The 17,340-nt window shown below is 47.4% G+C and overlaps 1 protein-coding gene across 1 annotated transcript in view; it reads left to right on the forward strand.

The window, feature by feature from the left end:
* Positions 1-6,626: 6,626 nt before the first annotated feature.
* Positions 6,627-17,340, forward strand: part of NCOR2 (nuclear receptor corepressor 2) — a 207,759-nt gene continuing 197,045 nt past the window's right edge. Inside the window, 1 exon segment of the mRNA XM_032229003.1 lies at positions 6,627-7,286. The gene's annotated coding sequence lies outside the window, so the exon portion shown is untranslated.

A 17,340-nucleotide genomic window follows, 5' to 3' on the forward strand; every position in this document is an offset into this window, starting at 1 on the left:
CATCTTCCTTCCTTCTTTTTCTCATTTCCTTCCTTCCCTCCTTCCCCCTTTCTTTTCTCCCTTTCATATTCTTCTTTTCCTTCTCATTTGTCTTCCTTCCTTTCCTCCTTCCTTTTCTCCCTCTCATCCTCCCTTCCATTTCTCATTTTCCTTTCTTCCTTTTCCCTTTCTTTTCTCACTCTCATCTTCCTCCCTTCCTCCATTTTTTCATTTGTCTTCCTTCCTTCATTCTTTCCTCTCATCTTCCTCCCTCTTTTTCTCATTTGCCTCCCTCCCTCTTTCTCCCCTTTCTTTTCTCCTCATATTATAGCAATAGCAATAGCAATAGCAGTAGACTTATATACCGCTTCATAGGCCTTTCAGGCCTCTCTAAGCGGTTTACAGAGAGTCAGCATATTGCCCCCAACAATCTGGGTCCTCATTTTACCCACCTCGGAAGGATGGAAGGCTGAGTCAACCCTGAGCCGGTGAGATTTGAACCGCTGACCTGCTGATCTAGCAGTAGCCTGCAGTGCTGCATTTAACCACTGCGCCACCTTGGCTCTTATATTTCTCCCTTCCTTCCTTCTTCTCTCATCTTTCCCTCCCCTCCCTCCCTTCTCCAATGGTGCTTATTCTAACAAATCCTTTTCCCTCCAGGTCGATTCCTCCCATCAACCCCTTGCGTGCAGCCAAATCCCCCAAGGTGTCTCCCCCACCTGGATTCCCCTCCTCCCTCCCTCTTCACTCAGCCGCTCTTCCTTTTTTGGAGAACAAAACCCCACAGCTCGCTCTCTCTCTCTCTCTCTGGAAAGTTTCCATGCCCAGCTCCTCCGCTCCAGCCTTTTGGAGATTTAAGGGCTCGTTCTTTGCTTCTGCTGGACCCCAGCCAGACAGGAGGGGGGAAATCCCCCCCCTACAAAGGCACCTTTGTCCTGGCTTCTCCCCCACCCTGGCCTCAGTAGCAGTGGCAGACCGGCCTCTCTCTTTTGGCCAGGCTGCACTGAGTTCGATCAAAGGGTCTGTAGGCGGCCTTGGCAAGGGGCCATAAATGCAGAGGCAGGCGGTTTGCCTGGATGAGTTCATTCCCAGACCCTTCTCCTTCCCCCCGCTTCACAAACACATCTCCCACCCTCCCAGCCAGCTCCAAAGCAGAACAGCTGAGTCAGTTGCTGCTTTGGGCCGCGGCCAGAATCAGGCCATGAAATTCCTGCTTTGCACAAGAGCCAAAATCCCAGGGAGTGTGTGCACAGCTTCAGGTGGAAGGAGGGTATTTGTAGCTGAAATGAGGGGCCCTTGGTGCTCTCTGAAGTTGGTGGGTTTCTCGGAGACGTTTCATGACCCAGCTGGGTAACATCATCAGTGTTAAAAGAGAACGGGGTTGTTTAGGGAATGGTGGTGCTCTCTGAGCTTGGTGTTCTTCTTGCAGATGTTTCATTACCCAACTAGGTAATATCATCAGTGCTAGAAGGGAGTGGGGTTTGTGGAGAGGAGGAGGAGGAGAACAGGAGGAAGAGAAGGGAAAAGGGAGGAGTATGGGGAAGTCCTTGGTGCTCTCTGTACTTGTTGGTTTCTTGCAGACATTTCATGACCCAACATTTCATAACATCATCACTGCTAGGAGGGAGAGAGGTTTGTAGAGGAGGAGGAAGGGGCGAGGAGGAGGAGGATTTTCTTACAGATGTTTCATTATCAAACTAGGTAATATCATCAGTGATACAAGGAAGTGTGGTTTAAGGCAGAGGAGGACTGGAGGAGGAAGACAACGGTGGATTCCTTGGGGGTCTTTGATCTTGTTTTCTTGCAGACATCTCATGTCCCAAACTAGGTAACACCATCAGTGCTAGGAGAGAGTGAGGTTTGTAGAGAGGAGAAGGACGACGACTGTGGGGTCCTTGGTGCTTTCGGAGCTTGGTGGTTTTCTTGCAGATGTTTCACTACTCAAATGAGGTGACATCATCAGGGCCAGTGAGGTTGCCCAATTTGTTATCCAGCCCTGATGATGTTCCCTAGTTTGGCTAATGAAACGACTGCAAGAAAACAGCCAAGGTCAGAGAGCACCAAGGACTCCTCTGGTTCAAGCGTGCATGTGTAAAGGGCTTGTGGCAGAAGTGGTATTCAGCCGGTTCTGACTCATTCTAGCGAACCAGTAGCGAAAATTGTGAGTACTTTGGAGAATCGGCAAATACCACTTCTGGCCTTCCCCCAGGAGTGGTGTGGGAATGGGGATTTTGCAGTATCCTTCCCCCAGGAGTGGGGAAGAAATGGAGATTTTGCAGTATCCTTCCCCCAGGAGTGGTGTGGGAATGGGGATTTTGCAGTATCCTTCCCCCAGGAGTGGGGAAGAAATGGAGATTTTGCAGTATCCTTCCCCCAGGAGTGGGGAGGGAATGGGGATTTTGCAGTATCCTTCCCCTGGAGTGGGGTGGGAATGGGGATTTTGCAGTATCCTTCCCCCAGGAGTGGGGAGGAAATGGAGATTTTGCAGTATCCTTCCCCTGGAGTGGGGAGGAAATGGGGATTTTGCAGTATCCTTCCCCCAGGAGTGGGGAGGGAATGGGGATTTTGCAGTATCCTTCCCCTGGAGTGGGGTGGGAATGGGGATTTTGCAATATCCTTCCCCCAGGAGTGGGGTGGGAATGGGGATTTTGCAGCATCCTTCCCCCAGGAGTGGGGAGGAAATGGGGATTTTGCAGTATCCTTCCCCCAGGAGTGGGGAGGAGATTGGGGAGTTGCATTGTTGCAGGAATCAAGCGGTCATAAGTCTAAGACAAAGATGTTCTTGTGCTTTGTAATTCAGAGAGAAGGTTGATGCTTTGTGGTTGTGGTGTTGCAAGAATCAAGCGGTCGTATGTTGAGGACTAACGTATTAGTCAGGCTCAGGAGTGACTTAAATGTGTCAGTCATCCTGAAGTTGATTGACCTAATCAAGTTACCTAGGTTGGCAGACTCATAGAGTGAGGAGGTTGGGGAGGAACATGGGCCTGTCCTGGAGTCTGGGGAAGGCTATGATGAGGGCTCTGTGTCAGAGGCAGAGATGGACCAGGGCCATCTGACAGTTATCAGCTGCCTTCGGAGTCGGACATCAGTGGGGCAGATGAACAGCTGGAGCCTGTTCCCAGTGTGTACATGTGCAGAGCTGCCCGGAGAAGGGAACAGCTAAGGAACAAGGGCCGACTCAGGAGTAATGCCACAGGTGGAGGGTGAATGGCCCCTCCCATAGGGAATAAAGAGGAGTGAAAGGGGAGGAGAATTTGCAGGAGGCAATTAGTTCAATTCATTAAGGTGAAGATCTGTTCCTGACTCCTTGTCAAGGAATTGCTGCTACTGCATGGAGTTTGGAAGATATCAGCCTGGCAGTTCTCCAAGCCTGATAAAGGTCTGCAGTTATGAAATCTCATGAAAGACTGTTGGCCGGGACTTTGCTGGAGAGGAATTCCCTTTAACCTAAATAAAAGAGGTTTTATCGGGACGAGGAGTCGGCTTCATGATCTTGGGAAGGTCAGGTTGAGTAAGCCTCTTCTTCATGGCTTAAACCAGGGGCCCCCAATCCCCAGGATGCAACCCAGTGTCCGGGCCGCAGAAGTGGCAGGCGAGTACACAAGAGCGCATACATCCATGCGAAGCTGCATTTTTGAAAGTGGTGCATACGCACGCACGCAAAACCATCCCCTCTGCCTCCCCCCGCCACTGCTGCCTCCACTGGTCCACTGAGTCAGAAAGATTGGGGAATGCTGGTTTAAATATCATAAGTTTAGGACTGAATGAAGTTAGAGCAATCAACCCCTGGAACAGAAGTTTCTCTTCAGAAGTTGTGGGAGCTTCATCACTGGAGGCTTTCAAGAAGAGACCTGACTGCCATCTGTCAGAAATAGTGCAAGGTCTCCTGCTTGGGTGGGGGTAGACTAGATGACCTGCAAGATCCCTTCCAATGCTGTTAATCTAATCTGAAGCTGCTGTGGTTTACTCCAACCATGTTGAAGGAAAACATGGCTTATTCCAATGGGTAAATCCAACTTGATTCTTCCAAACCATAAGCCGATTCCTAAATCCTGCCAGGTAAGAATAAGCTGTTTTAAAACTAGGCCCTTTCTCCTTGCTAACTTCCAAGTTAAGTGTTGCTCCCGGGGTGAATGGGATCCAGGAATTCTCCTTTGTGGATATTTAAGAAATTAGCATGTCTTGTGATGTGTTTGTGTGTGTGTGTGTGTGTGTGAGATACATACATACATACATACATACATACATACATACATACATACTGGCAGGCTGGTAAATGCATCTAAAAAAAATGACTAATTTTCCAAGCCAGCCTGCCTGCCTACGGATCCCTTCTGTTAATCATTTCAACTTAAAATGGGGAGGGGAGGAAAAAGAGGGGCCAATCTAAGTGTCTAGAGCCAATTTTTAATTCTGGAATTGGAGGGTTTTCTGGAGAGGATGAAATGGATCTGAGGGGTTATTACAGATATTACAGATTAACAGAGTTGGAAGGATCTTGTAGGTCATCTAGTCTAACCTCCCGCCCAAGCAGGAGACTCTATACCATTTCTGACAGATGACAATCTAGTCTCTTCTTGAAAGTCTCAAGTGATGAAGCCCCCACAACCGTCGGTTGATTGTTCTCCTTATTTCCAGGTTGAATCTCTCCTTGGTCAGTTTCCATCCATTATTCCTTGTCTGCCCTTCAGATGCTTTGGAGAATAGCTTGAGCACCATCCTCTTTGTGGCAGCCCCTCAAATATTGGAAGAACTGCTATTATGTCTCCCCTGATCCTTCTCTTCTCTAGACTAGCCATGTCTGGTTCCTGCAACCATTCATCATGTTTTAGCCTCCAATTCCCTCATCATCCTGGTTGCTCTTCTCTGCACTCTTTCTAGAGCCTCAACCTCTTTTTTATAGTGTGGTGACCAAAACTGGATACAGGATTCTAGGTGAGGTCTTACTAAGGCTTTATAGAGTGGTATTAGGACCTCCCTTGATCTTGAGTGTATCCCTCGGTTAATGCAATTTAGGATTGCACTGGCTTTTTTGGCTGCCGCTGCACACTGCTGGCTCATGTTTAATTGTGCGAAGGAGTTCCTGCATCTTACAACCATTCATTTAAGTGATGCGATTACAACAGCACTGAAAATAGTGACTTATGATCGGTCCTCGTACTTAATCCCCAGGGTCACATGATCAGAATTTTAAGTGCTGGGCAACTGGCAGATATTTATGATGGTTGCAGTGTCTTGGGGGTCACCTGATCACCATTTACAACCTTCCCCACAAAAGTCAATTGACAACTGCAGTCATTCACACTTACCAATCATGGCAAACAAGTCATAAAATCACGTGTGACCACAACCTCCTTGCTTGGCAACAAAAATTCTGATCCCCATTCTGGTCATAAGCCCGCAATTCACTTAATGGCTATGTGATTCACTGAGCAAGTGCGGCGACTCACTTAACAACCATAGAAAAAAAAAGTAAAAAAAAATCAGATGTGACACACTTCACTACCACCTTGCTTAACAACAGAAATTCTGCTTCCCATTGTGGTCGTAAACCAAGGACTACCTGTATGTCTTTATTTTCGAAGTTTGAACCAACATGTAAGACTCGTAAATGGATTAGCAGCCATGCCTTATTAGCTGTCTTTAATTCAAGCTCGCTCAGAGGTTCGGGCAAAAGTTATTAGCAGATATATAGGCCGTAATACGCTAATTATATATCTTGACAGATGGGAGGTGCTGAAAAGTGATGGGTTTTGTGCGAGGGGGGACTGTAATTGTGCGCTGAAGATTATAAATGAATATTGATTTAACGCCGCTAAGCAATTGATGTCGGGTGGGTGGGTGCAGAACGAGGTTTATTCCAGACAGCAGAAATCAGGAAAGTCCCGTGTAAAACGAGAACATGTGTGGCTTTTGGCATCCTGCAAAACAGCAAATAAAGGTACCCCGGTTAGCATTCTGAGGCTTAGCTGAGGATGGCTTCTTTTATAACTACAGGTGGATCTTGACTTATGACCAAAATTGCCACTAAGGACAGAGGTCATTAAGTGAGTTGCACCCGATCCAACGACCTTTTTGCCATGGTTGTTAAGCAAATCACCACCCTTTAAGGCTCAGTGCAATTGTTCCGGAATCCCACTACGGAAATATCCTGGTTTCTTTTAGTGTCTACATTAACTTGGGGGTCTTCGTTCGCTTGGATGCCCCCCAGCTCCCCCAACAGAAAATTCCCTCACAGGACCTACACCTCCCAGCGGGTCACCTCTCTTCCCATAACCTTTGACACCCCCCCTCCCCACCAAGCCCCCTTCCCTTCCAAGTGGCCCACCACTCCTTCTGGAGAGCTGCAGGGGACGCGCAAAGCCTGTCACACCAACCTCCCCTCCCCTCTTGTCTTTTTTTTACTGGGGGGGCACTAACCTTCCTCTCTCCCCCTCCCCCATCCCAGTTCTACCCCCAGCGTCAGAGGTGTCGGAGACGGCGCTGGTCCCTTTAAGAGTGTCAGCCGGGCTGCTGCAAACCGTGCTCCCCAGCCTGGCCGCAATCCTCGCAGCTACTGCTGCTGCTGTTGCGACGGCTGCAACAAGGGGGGGGGGGGCGCCCTCCTGCCTTCCCCTCCTCTCCCTTCCCTTCCTCCTCCTCCTCTTCTTCTGCGGAGCCCAGCCGGAGCTCTCCGCAAAGTTAAACCTTCGCAAAAATAAATAAATAAATACATCAATAAAAAATTAAAATCAAGTCAAAGAGACCCGTTGCAAAACGCAGCCACGAACTGCGGAGCGCGCGTCGGCGGCTGTTGGTGTCTCCTCCTCCTCCTCTTCCTCCTCCTCCGGCTGGGAGCTTCAGACATCTTAGGAGAGGCGGAGGAGGGAGAGATTTCCGGGCCCCCGAAGCGGACGGAGCTTTCCAGCCGAGCCAAAGCCGAGCCAAGCGCCGGGTCGTCTCTCTCGGATTTTTACGCACCGCGCCGAGCCCATGGGAAGCTGCTCCGGGGGACCCCGAGGGAGGAAGGCCGCGGCGTGGCAGGGCTGGCACCGTCCCCTTGGATCTGCTTTGGGCTTTTTTTGATTCTTAAGTGTACCTTTGATATTTTAATTTTTAATTTTTGGCCACCTCCTCTCCCCCTTAAAAAAGCACCCCTCTTCCCCCCAAAAAACCTCGCTCCACTGGGAGCCTCCCTCGGATTTGGAGACGTCTTGGATGCGCGGCCTAAAGGAATTATTTTTTATTATTTCTTATTTTGGGGGGTTGTTGAAGGAATAATAAAAAAAGGGGCCAACGGCCTTGTACGGAGCGGCTCGGGCAGGAAGGTAAGGTCGGAAAGCGAGCCGAGCTCACTTTCTCTTTGTTTTTGGTTGTTGTTTCACTCTCTCCGCCAAAAGAATATAAAATATGTAGCAAGCTTTTTTTTGTTTTTAAAAAAGCAAACCAACCAACCGGAAAAGGCGCAGGGTGAAATCTGCCCTTTTAAAAAAACAAAAAAACAAAAAACAAAAATGGATCTATCTATCTATCTATCTATCTATCTATCTATCTATCTATCTATCTATCTATCTATCTATCTATCTATCTATCTATCTATCTATCTATCATCTATCATCTATCCATTTTTCGCAAAAATAAACGGCGAGAGTCCTTTTCAGCACTTTTGGGGCGGCTGGGAGGAGGGAGAGGGGTGGTGGTGGTGGAAATCCTCTGCATTTGCAAGCGGGCGCCCGCAGGAGGGAGAGAGGGAGAGAGAGAGGGAGGGAGAGAGGAGGGGGTGGCAGGAGAAAGGGGGAAAACAGAGCGTGGAAACCACACGCGTGTATACGCGCGCACGGACATTTTTCGGGGAGGGGGTCTAATCCTAGCAGGAAAACATGTTTTTTCTTTCTTTCGGGTAGGTGTTTCTGCTCCCCCATCCCCGAGGAAGTTCTGTCTAGACTCAGCCTTGGGTTAGACGGTTAAATGGTTGAGTAATTTTAATTAATATGGATGCCTGCGTGATTGGGGGGGGACGGACGTGCTTTTCCTTTAAATTCCTCCTGCGCGCGCACACACACACACACACAATTTTTGCCAATTGCCTGGTTGGGCTCTTGGAAAAGTTTGGGAGGGTCTCTTTGGGGGCTAAAGGTTTCATATGGGGGTCTGTAGTCGTAGGTGCAATCGGGGCTTAGACCCATGGGAGTTTTGACCAGGAGTTTGTGTGAATGGGGACCAGCCAGCTACCTGGAAAAGGGGAAATCTTGGTCAGGTTGAGTAAAGCAAGCTTAACCATGGTTAGCTGAGCTGAGTTCTTGGGTCTGTGTGGCCTGAACCTTGTTCGCCTCTCCCGTTGGGGGGTTAGGTCGTGGGAATGGACCTTGTGGGGGTTGATGGGGCCTTCGGCCTGCAAACCTTCGGCCTATGGTGCGTGCTGGAGATCCGGGGGGGGGGGCTTGCCAAGCCTTGGGGCGTGTGAAAGCCCAGCTGTTGGGACTGCTACCCAGATGTGCTGTGTGCATCCTTGCAGATGGGACTGATGGAACAAACTAGGAACCGCTCAATCCGGGTTAGCGTCTTCAAACCCACCTTGAGCAAGGAGAGGAGGGCTCGTTCACTGCAGAAATTGCTCTGCAGGCCTGTGGAATCAAACAATTGGCAACTTTTTAGTTTGAGATCCCTCTGGTTGGGGGGGGGAAGTTGCAACTTTTAGGAAATCCCCCCTGATTTCACCTTGTTTGTCTCCCTTGTAACCACAAGTGTAACAACTGAACTGAATAACCTTTGCAAAGAGCAGAAAGGGTTAAGCTCCCTTCCGGCACTCAAGCTTTGAATTGCTTCGGATCTGTAGAATGTCTTGGAATCCCAGTTCCTGTTTCTGGTGGCTTCTTCCTCTCAGTTGCTCCATGCGTTTTTTTTGATGCCTGCGGAAATGGTGTTTCCCTCCCTGAGGCTGCTGGGAACTGCAGTTCATGAAGTTTGAAGTGTGCAAGCGTGTTTGTGTTTGTGTTTTCACTGGCTGTGTGGTACCCGGCCTGGGGGCTGGCAGCCACTCCATGTTGGCCTGCCCTGCTTTATCTGTGTTTCCTTTGCAAAAACAAAACAAAGAAAAAGTGCATTTCAAATTGACAAGCCGAGTGTGAATGGCTTGATCAAGTTTGGCTGGGTTTTCACATGAGCTGAAGGATGGGTGTGTAAATATGGGCTGGAGAGAATTTGTAAGAAAACAGCAGAGGGATCATTGCTGTTTTCAGTTAGAAGCATTGGTGGCTTCATTTTTTCCAAACAAGCAGGCTGCCTTTTTAGGTAGAAACTTAGGCAGATCTAGTTAAAATGCTTTCCTGGCACAGGGCAGGCTAGATCTTCCTAGGTTTTAATGGTGGTTTTGGTTCTGTGTTTTGTTTCCTTGTGCAATGCTCTACTTAAAGCCATAAGGCAAAACTCAGGGGGACAACAGGGCCCAAATGCTGTTTTTTTGCATCTTAATGCAACACATTTTCCAACTGTGAAAATAAAATGATGAAGTGGCTGGAACTTCAACTTGGGCGTTGAAGTCCACTAGTCTTAAAGTTGCCAAGGTTGAAAAAAAATCCTTACCATGCGGATTAAATTATTCAGTGATTAATAGTTAAACTGTCATTAAGCTCCCATGTGGTTTGGGTTAAATGGTGGGGTTTGGTTGGCTGAGTCCTGTGAATGCCAACACAGATGATAATAGAAACCAGGTTAATATGTCGGGTGCCAAGCCCAACCAGGCTGAATAGTTGGGGTGCAGATTAAATGAGAAGAGGGCTTGAAATGGGTGACCTTTGACCCTGGGCACAGGTAGTTTGCTCCCTCAGGTGAGATAAATATGCCCAGTCTGGCTGTAAAATCTCCTTTATTCACAGCTGGCACCCCAGTATTAGTTAAAGATAGAGGTTCCCCTCCCACATATGTGCTAGTCATCCTGACTCTAGGGGACGGTGGTCATCTCTGTTTCAAAGCTGAAGAGTCAGCGCTGTCCGAACACGCCTCCGTGGTCATGTGGCCAGCATGACTAAATGTCGAAGGCACATGGAACACTGTTCCCTTCCCACCCAAGGTGGTCCCTATTTTTCTACTTGCATGTTTTACGTGCTTTCGAACTGTTAGGTTGGCAGAAGCTGAGACAAGTAACGGGAACTCACTCCGCTATGCGGCTAGGGATTCGAACCACCGAACTGCTGACCTTTCTGATTGACAAGCTCAGCGTTTTAGCCACTGAGCCACCACATCCCAATATTGGGAGAGCTTTAAATCTTCCTACAGAAGATAATCTTCATATTACAACTTTTCATTTAGTGACCGAAGTTACAACAGCATTGAAAAAAGGGACTTATGACCGTTTCACACTTACAAACGTTGCAGCATCCCCACGGTCATGTGAGGACCCGGATTGTTGTTGGGGGCAATATGCTGAACTCTGTAAACCGCTGAAAGCCCTATGAAGCGGTATATAAGTCTAACTGCTATTGCTATTGCTGTCAAAATTGGGACGCTTGGCAAGCGACAAGCAAATGGGGAAGCCAGACTCACTTAAAAACTACACTACTAACTTCACAACCACAGCGATTCACTTAACAACTGGCAAGAAAGGTCATAAAACGGGACAAAGCTCACTTGACAATGGTCTCGCTTAGCAGTGGAAATGTTGATCTCAATTGTGGCCGTAAGTCGAGGACTACCCAGATTATTCTCTCTGCTGATCGGCAACTTCTGTGTATCTTAGCGATAGAGACCAATTCACACATAATGTGGAGTCTTGGGTTAATCATGCTTTCGATAAGCCACATTTAGTTCAGTATGCACATTGATGAAGCCCTAAACCGTGGCTTGGCTTACACTCATGTTTTTTTGCACACACCTTTGCTTGGTGGAGTAAGTTGAGAGCAAAGTGATCCAGAAGGAAAGCTTCTGTAGCTTAGAGACCATTCGCACATGTTGTGGAGTCTTGGGTTACTCATGATTTCCACAAGCCACATTTAGTTGGGTTTGCATATTAAGGAAGCCTTAAACTGGCTTGTAGTATCTTGGTTTTACACAACCCTTTCCCCAGAAAAACACAAGAGCTACCAAGACTTGATTGATTACAGTAGGGTTCTTGAAACAAGCCAACTTTAGATTCGCCAAGTCAACATCTTCCAACAATTCACTCATGGAAAATAATAGATAACCAGGGTTGGAAGTGAAAACTTTTGAACTTCTCAGCTCAACTGTGTCCCATTCAGTTACCACTTTACTTGACTGAAAATGTCTTATTTGCGTTGCAAAGGTAGACAACTAGAGGACCTGTTATCATGTCTGGTGATGCACCTGTAAAAGAAGCTAGAAAATTCCAGATTCAGATACGTAACAGGAATGCAGAGGACTTTAAAGGATTAATACAGGTAGTCCTCGACTGAATGACCGCAATTGAGCCCAAAGTTTCTGTGAAGTGAGACATTTGTTAAGTGAGCTTTGCCCCAATTTTACGACCTTTCTGGCCTCACTGGTCAAATGAAGCATGGCAGTTGAAAAGTTAGTAACCCGGTTTGTTGAGTAAATCTGGGTTACTCACTGACGTGGCTTGCCAGAAGGTTGCAAAAGGGGCTCCCATGACCCCAGGACACCGAAACCGTCATAAATACGAGTCGGTTGCCCAACGGCTGAATTGTGATCACGTGGCCATGGGGATGCTGGAAAGGACGTATCCTGTATACCACTCATGGCTAACCTTTTTGTAGTCATGTACCAAAAGCGCACCTGTGTGTGTGATAATGCACCCCCATGTGTCCACACCCATAATGCAATGCATGTGTGACACCTCCCTGTGCCCCCCCTGCGCGCATGCACACACGACCCTCTTGTGTGTCCCCACCCCCGCAGCCCGTTTTGGGCCTCCCTGAAGCATCCTGGGACCAAAATCGGGGGGGGGGGGTGTCTTGCACAGCAAGACCTGAAAATCAGCTGGCCGGTGGCAGGCGCACATACTTGCGCGGTAGAGCTGAGCTGGGGCGACGGCTGGCATGCCTGCAGAAAGGGCTCCGTGTGCCACCTGTGCCATAGGTTCACCATCACAGCTGTATACCATTTCTTCTTTTTTGTTGGATGGATGGGATGGATTGTTGAAAAAAAAAATGACGGATGTTTTTGTATGTGATAAATGCAAGTGAGATGGTGGTTTGTGCAAAGTTGGAAAAGATTTGGGATTGCCAGCCAAGGTTGCTGGAGATGATGGAACTTACTGAGCTGTCTAAATTGACTTTGATGAGAGAAAAGATAATATTGAAGTTGATTCCTGCCTGGAAAACAATTATAGGCCTTTTGGCAAGAAGGGGGGGGGAATGAACTTGCAATTTATGGTTCTAATGATTAGACCAGATAGATCAGTGGTCCCCAACCTTTTTATCGCCGCGGACCAGTCAGCCTGTGATAATTTTACCGTGGCCCGCTGAGCGCGCGCAGGGGTGGGGGTGGGGGTGTAAAAAAACTCCCAGCCCGGAGTACCCCTTTAAGTAATCCATATTTCAGTAAACTGATCTACCGTCAGGCTGTTGCTTGTAAACTGGACTAACTATTTCTAGTTAATTTCTAACTATTTGAATGGAAGATTATATGCTTATAGTTTCTATTCTTTTGTTAACACACAACCACATTTTTATTCTTCTACAGACACCATTTTTAATTACCAGGATAGTACACCAATGACAGCACCATGATCAGAAAATGTTAGATGTTGCATTATTTTCAATATGTATTTGTAAATATATGCCAAATAGATTGCAATCGCTTTCTGGACTTCCTTTAAATTTGCAGGTAAATGCTGCAATAGATATATAGCTCCCATCAGATTGATGATCACCCAAAAATGTTATTCATTGAATTCACTGTGAATCCTTTCTTAGTAAGTGCATTCAAGACAGCCTACTACTAGCTGGTAGCCTCTCTGTCCATTCACCAAATTATCTGGGACAGGGGTGTCAGAGTGACATCGAAAATGTCAAGGTAATAGCCATGACTATGAAATTAAAAGCCTATTTATTCTTTTATTTGCATCACATAAAAACCAAGATGGTTCCCATCTTGAATTTTTCTAAATACATCCTACATACAACCATGATGCAGGAGTTTTCATTCAGCAAGAAAAAGGAACCGGTGACTTGAGCCAAGTCAACATCTGGAAATCTTATCCCAGTCATATCCAACCTAGCTTATTTTTTGAGATCACCTCAAGGCGAGCTGGAGCGGGACGCGCTGCGCCACGAGTTGGAGAGCTTGGAGAGGCTGAGCGCGCAACTTGGAGAGCTGCGTCTCCGCCGCCTGGAGCCCGAGCTGGCCCGGCGGCGGCAGCAGCTGGAGGGGCTGTGGGCCGACTGCGCCGCTCTGGAGGCGCTGCTGGAGCAGCTCCTGGCCGAGCACGAAGGGCTGCAGGAAGCGCGCAAGCAGCGGCCAGCCGCGCTGCTGTCTGCCCCGCGCGTGCTCCGGGCCGGGCGCTCCGAGAAGCGGCAGCTGGCCTCCGACTACGTGCTGGTGGTGAGCTGGAGCTGCGCGCAGAGCCTGGAGCGATACGAGGCCGAGTTGCGGGCGATGCAGGAGCTGGAAGGGGGCCGCCTGGGCCAAGAGGACCTGCGCAAGCTGCGCGCGCAGAACCAGGAGAGCCGCCGGCGCCTCGAGGAGCTGTGGCACCGCTGCCGGGAGCTTTGCGCGCTGGGCGAGCGGCTGGAAGAGGAGCGGCTGGCGCAGCAGGAGAGCCACGGCGCCCAGCTGCAGGGATCATGGCCCCCGGCCGCTGCGCGGCCCGGTGCCAGGTACTCCGCGGCCCGGCACCGGTCCGCGGACCGGGGGTTGGGGACCACTGAGATAGATGATAAAAGAGAGTAAATCTAAAATTGCTCTTATAGCTTCTGAAAAGAAGATCAGAAGTGACTTCTTTCTTCTCTCCTTTCCTTTTACTTTCCCCCTCTTCTTTCCTGCCCTTTTAGCTTTCTCTGATAGCTTTTTCTTCCTTTGCCTTCGTTTTTAATCTTCCTTTTTAGAAATATTTAATAAAAAAATTAGGGAAACGTACAAATCCACCACACCAAAACTACTGCACAACAAAACTACTATTATATCTATCTCTACATAAAAAGATAACATCCCTATGTCTTCAGAAGAATGCAGAATAACAGAAGTTGGAAGGGGCCTTGGTGGTCTTCTAGTCCAACCCCTTGCTCAAGCAGGAGATCCAGATTTGATAGACATCACAGATCTTTCCTGAGACTCGTGTAAAAGGCTCTCAGGGTGCTTTGTGGTGTGTTTGTCGCAATGAGAAAGCAAGAAAAATATAGAATAATTGCAAGGGACTTTGGAGGCCTTGTAGTCCACCCCACTGCTCAAGCAGGAGACCCTATGCCCTTCCAGATCAATGGCTGTCCCAATCTTGAAAACTTCCAAGGAAGGAGCCTCCTCGCTGGAAAATTTTAATTTTTTTTTGTTCCCCTCTTAAGGACATCAATCATTCCCCTTGTAAAATCTGTCCCCTGAATCTCTCATAATAGTTGGAGTGGGGTGTATTTGCTCCCCCAGTTTTGAGGCTGCTGTTGATGGCCGCTGGTGATAAGGACCAAGGCTGAGATACTTGAGCTCAACACCAGCCAAAAGTAGTTTGTTTTCCCGACACACAACTATTAGTTGGCCATCTTGAAGACTCGAAAAAATATTTGCAGAGGTGTGAAGTGGATGGGTGTAGCAAATTCCCCTTCTTTTGCTTCAAGCTTTCTCTGATTTATTGTTCTTTGTCTTCGTTTTATCTTCCTTTTTAATAATCTTTAAAATTAAAATATATGAAACTATAAAGATCTGTCTTAGCACTGAAATACGGTCTGAAATACTTCCTCAATGCAAAAGCTGCATGCAGGAAATTTTTGGTGACTTCCTCACCCGGTTAGAAGCGGACAGCTTTCGCATCCTGATTTTCGTTTCTTTGTAAAGAATCGAAAGGTTTTCTGGTCCTAATCCTAGTTTTTGCAAAAGCCACACTTCCGTTTTTACCGTCCCTCCGCCAAGAGATGTGTCTGTCAGATTTCTTCTTGAAATAATTTTGAGTTAATTGAAAAACAAAAAAAGAATCCTTTTTGGTTAGCGAACAAATCATTAAATTTCCACCTTGCAAATGAATTAGGATTAGAATAGAATAGAGCTGGAAGGGACCTTGGAGGTCTTCTAGTCCAGCCCCCTGCTCAAGCAGGAGAACCTATACCATCTCAGAGAAGTGACTCTCCAGTCTCTTTTTAAAAACCTCCAGTGATGGAGCACCCACAAGGTCTGAAGGTAACTTCTGTCCCACTTGTTAATTGTCCTCACTGTTAAGAAATTTCTCCTTAAGAGCCGTGGTGGCGCAGTGGTCAGAGTGCAGTACTGAAGGCTCACCGCCAGCAGTTTGGCAGTTTGAATCGCACCAGCCTCAGGGTTGACTTAGCCTTCCCTCCTTCCGAGGTGGGTAAAATGAGGACCCAGATCATCATAGGCTGATTCTGTAAACTGCTTAGAGAGGGCTGGAAAGCACTGTGAAGTATATAAGTCTAAAGTGCTGTTGCCCTTCTCGCAGGCCAAAGACCCTGACACCTTCCTTCCTTCCTTCCTTCCTTCCTTCCTTCCTTCCTTCCTTCCTTCCTTCCTTCCTTCCTTCCTTCCTTCCTTCCTTCCTTCCTTCCCACTGATTAAAATGCAGCATTGCTGGCTAACTCTGCCGGCTGCCAGCAGCTTTATTCTGACCAGCTCAAGGTTGACTCAGCCTTCTGTCCTTCCGAGGTGGGTAAAATGAGGACCCATATTGTTGGGGCAAGAGGCGGACTCTGTAAACCATTTAGAGAGGGCTGTAAAAGCTCTATGAAGTGGTATATAAGTCTAAGTGCTATTGCGATTGTTCTTTCTTTTCTCCTTCCTTCCTCACTCCCTCCCTTCCTGTGAAGTGGTTAGAGTGCAGTACTGCAGGCTACTTCTGCCGATCACTAGCTGCCAGCCAATTTGGCAGTTCGAATCTCACCAGGCTCAAGGTTGACTCAGCCTTCCATCCTTCCGAGGTCAGTAAAATGAGGACCCAGATTGTTGGGGGCAAGAGGTTGACTCTGTCAACCGCTTAGAGAGGGCTGGAAAGCACTGTGAAGTGGTATATAAGTCTAAGTGCCATTGCTATTACTAATTCCAGGTTGCTTCTCTCCTTGTTTAGTTTCTAACCATTGTTTCTTATCCTGCCCTCCGGTGCTTTGGAGAATAGGTAGGTTGACTTCCTCTTCTTTGGGGCAGCCCCTCAAAAACTGGTACACTGCTATTATGTCCCCCCTTAGTCCTTCTTTTCTTTAGACTAGCCAAACTCAAATCCTGCAGCTGTTCTTCATATGTTTTAGCCTCCGGGACTTTAGACATCTTAGTTGCTCTTCTCTGAACATTTTCCAAAGTCTCAACATCTTTTTTTGTTGTATTATGTCTTTTAATGACCCCTTAATCCCTTGCATTGGGGTGAAGTTGGAGCAACTGAATGGAGCTGAGTGTTTACTATCCGGATGCCCTTCCTGTCGCCAATGCAGAGTTCGCAGCTGATATTTACTCATGCTGTTTACCCATTGTGCCTTTTTTGTAGTATGATGAGCAAAATTGGTTGCAGTATTCCAGGTGTGGCCTTACTAGGGTTTTTGTAAAGGTGTAAGTTCACCTGATTTTGATTCTATGCCTCTGTTTAACACAACCCTGGATTGTATTAACTTTTTTGGCTGTTGCTGCACAGAGGATTTGGAGACTTCAAGGAATAAGACAGAACTCTGAAAGAACTAAAGAATATGAAATAAGAGTTATCCAGGTAGTCCTGGACTTTACAACTGTATCTACCTCCACACATTCCTCTGTCTTCAGAAGAATGCAGAATAACAGAAGTTGGAAGGGACCAACATTTTTCACCCTGAAAAAAGTGAATTGTGACCGTTTTTCACACTTACGACTGTTGTAGCATCCCCGTGGTGACATGATTAAAATTCAGACGCTTGGCAACTGGCATGGACTTATTGCGACTTTCTGACAAGCCAAGTGAATGGGGAAGCCATCTTCACTTAACAACTGTGTTACTAACTTAACGACTGCAGCGATTCACTTAATTGGCAAGAAAAATGGTAAAACGGGCCAAATTCACTTAGCAGATGTTTCACTTAGCAACCTACATTTTGGGTCCAATTGTTGTAACCTGAGGACTATCTGTACAGGTCGCCCCTGACAAATATACATTCTTTTACTCTTATTTCTCTGGTAAAATACCCAACAAAAACAATTTAAATCAATATGCTGCTGTGTCATCCTTTCCAACCACGTGCGAATTTTTCCCCAATATTTTTTTTGCCTTTGCACATGTCCACCACATATGATAAT

The sequence above is a fragment of the Thamnophis elegans genome, chromosome 13 (genome assembly GCF_009769535.1).
Source record: "Thamnophis elegans isolate rThaEle1 chromosome 13, rThaEle1.pri, whole genome shotgun sequence".
Lineage (NCBI taxonomy): Eukaryota > Metazoa > Chordata > Lepidosauria > Squamata > Colubridae > Thamnophis > Thamnophis elegans.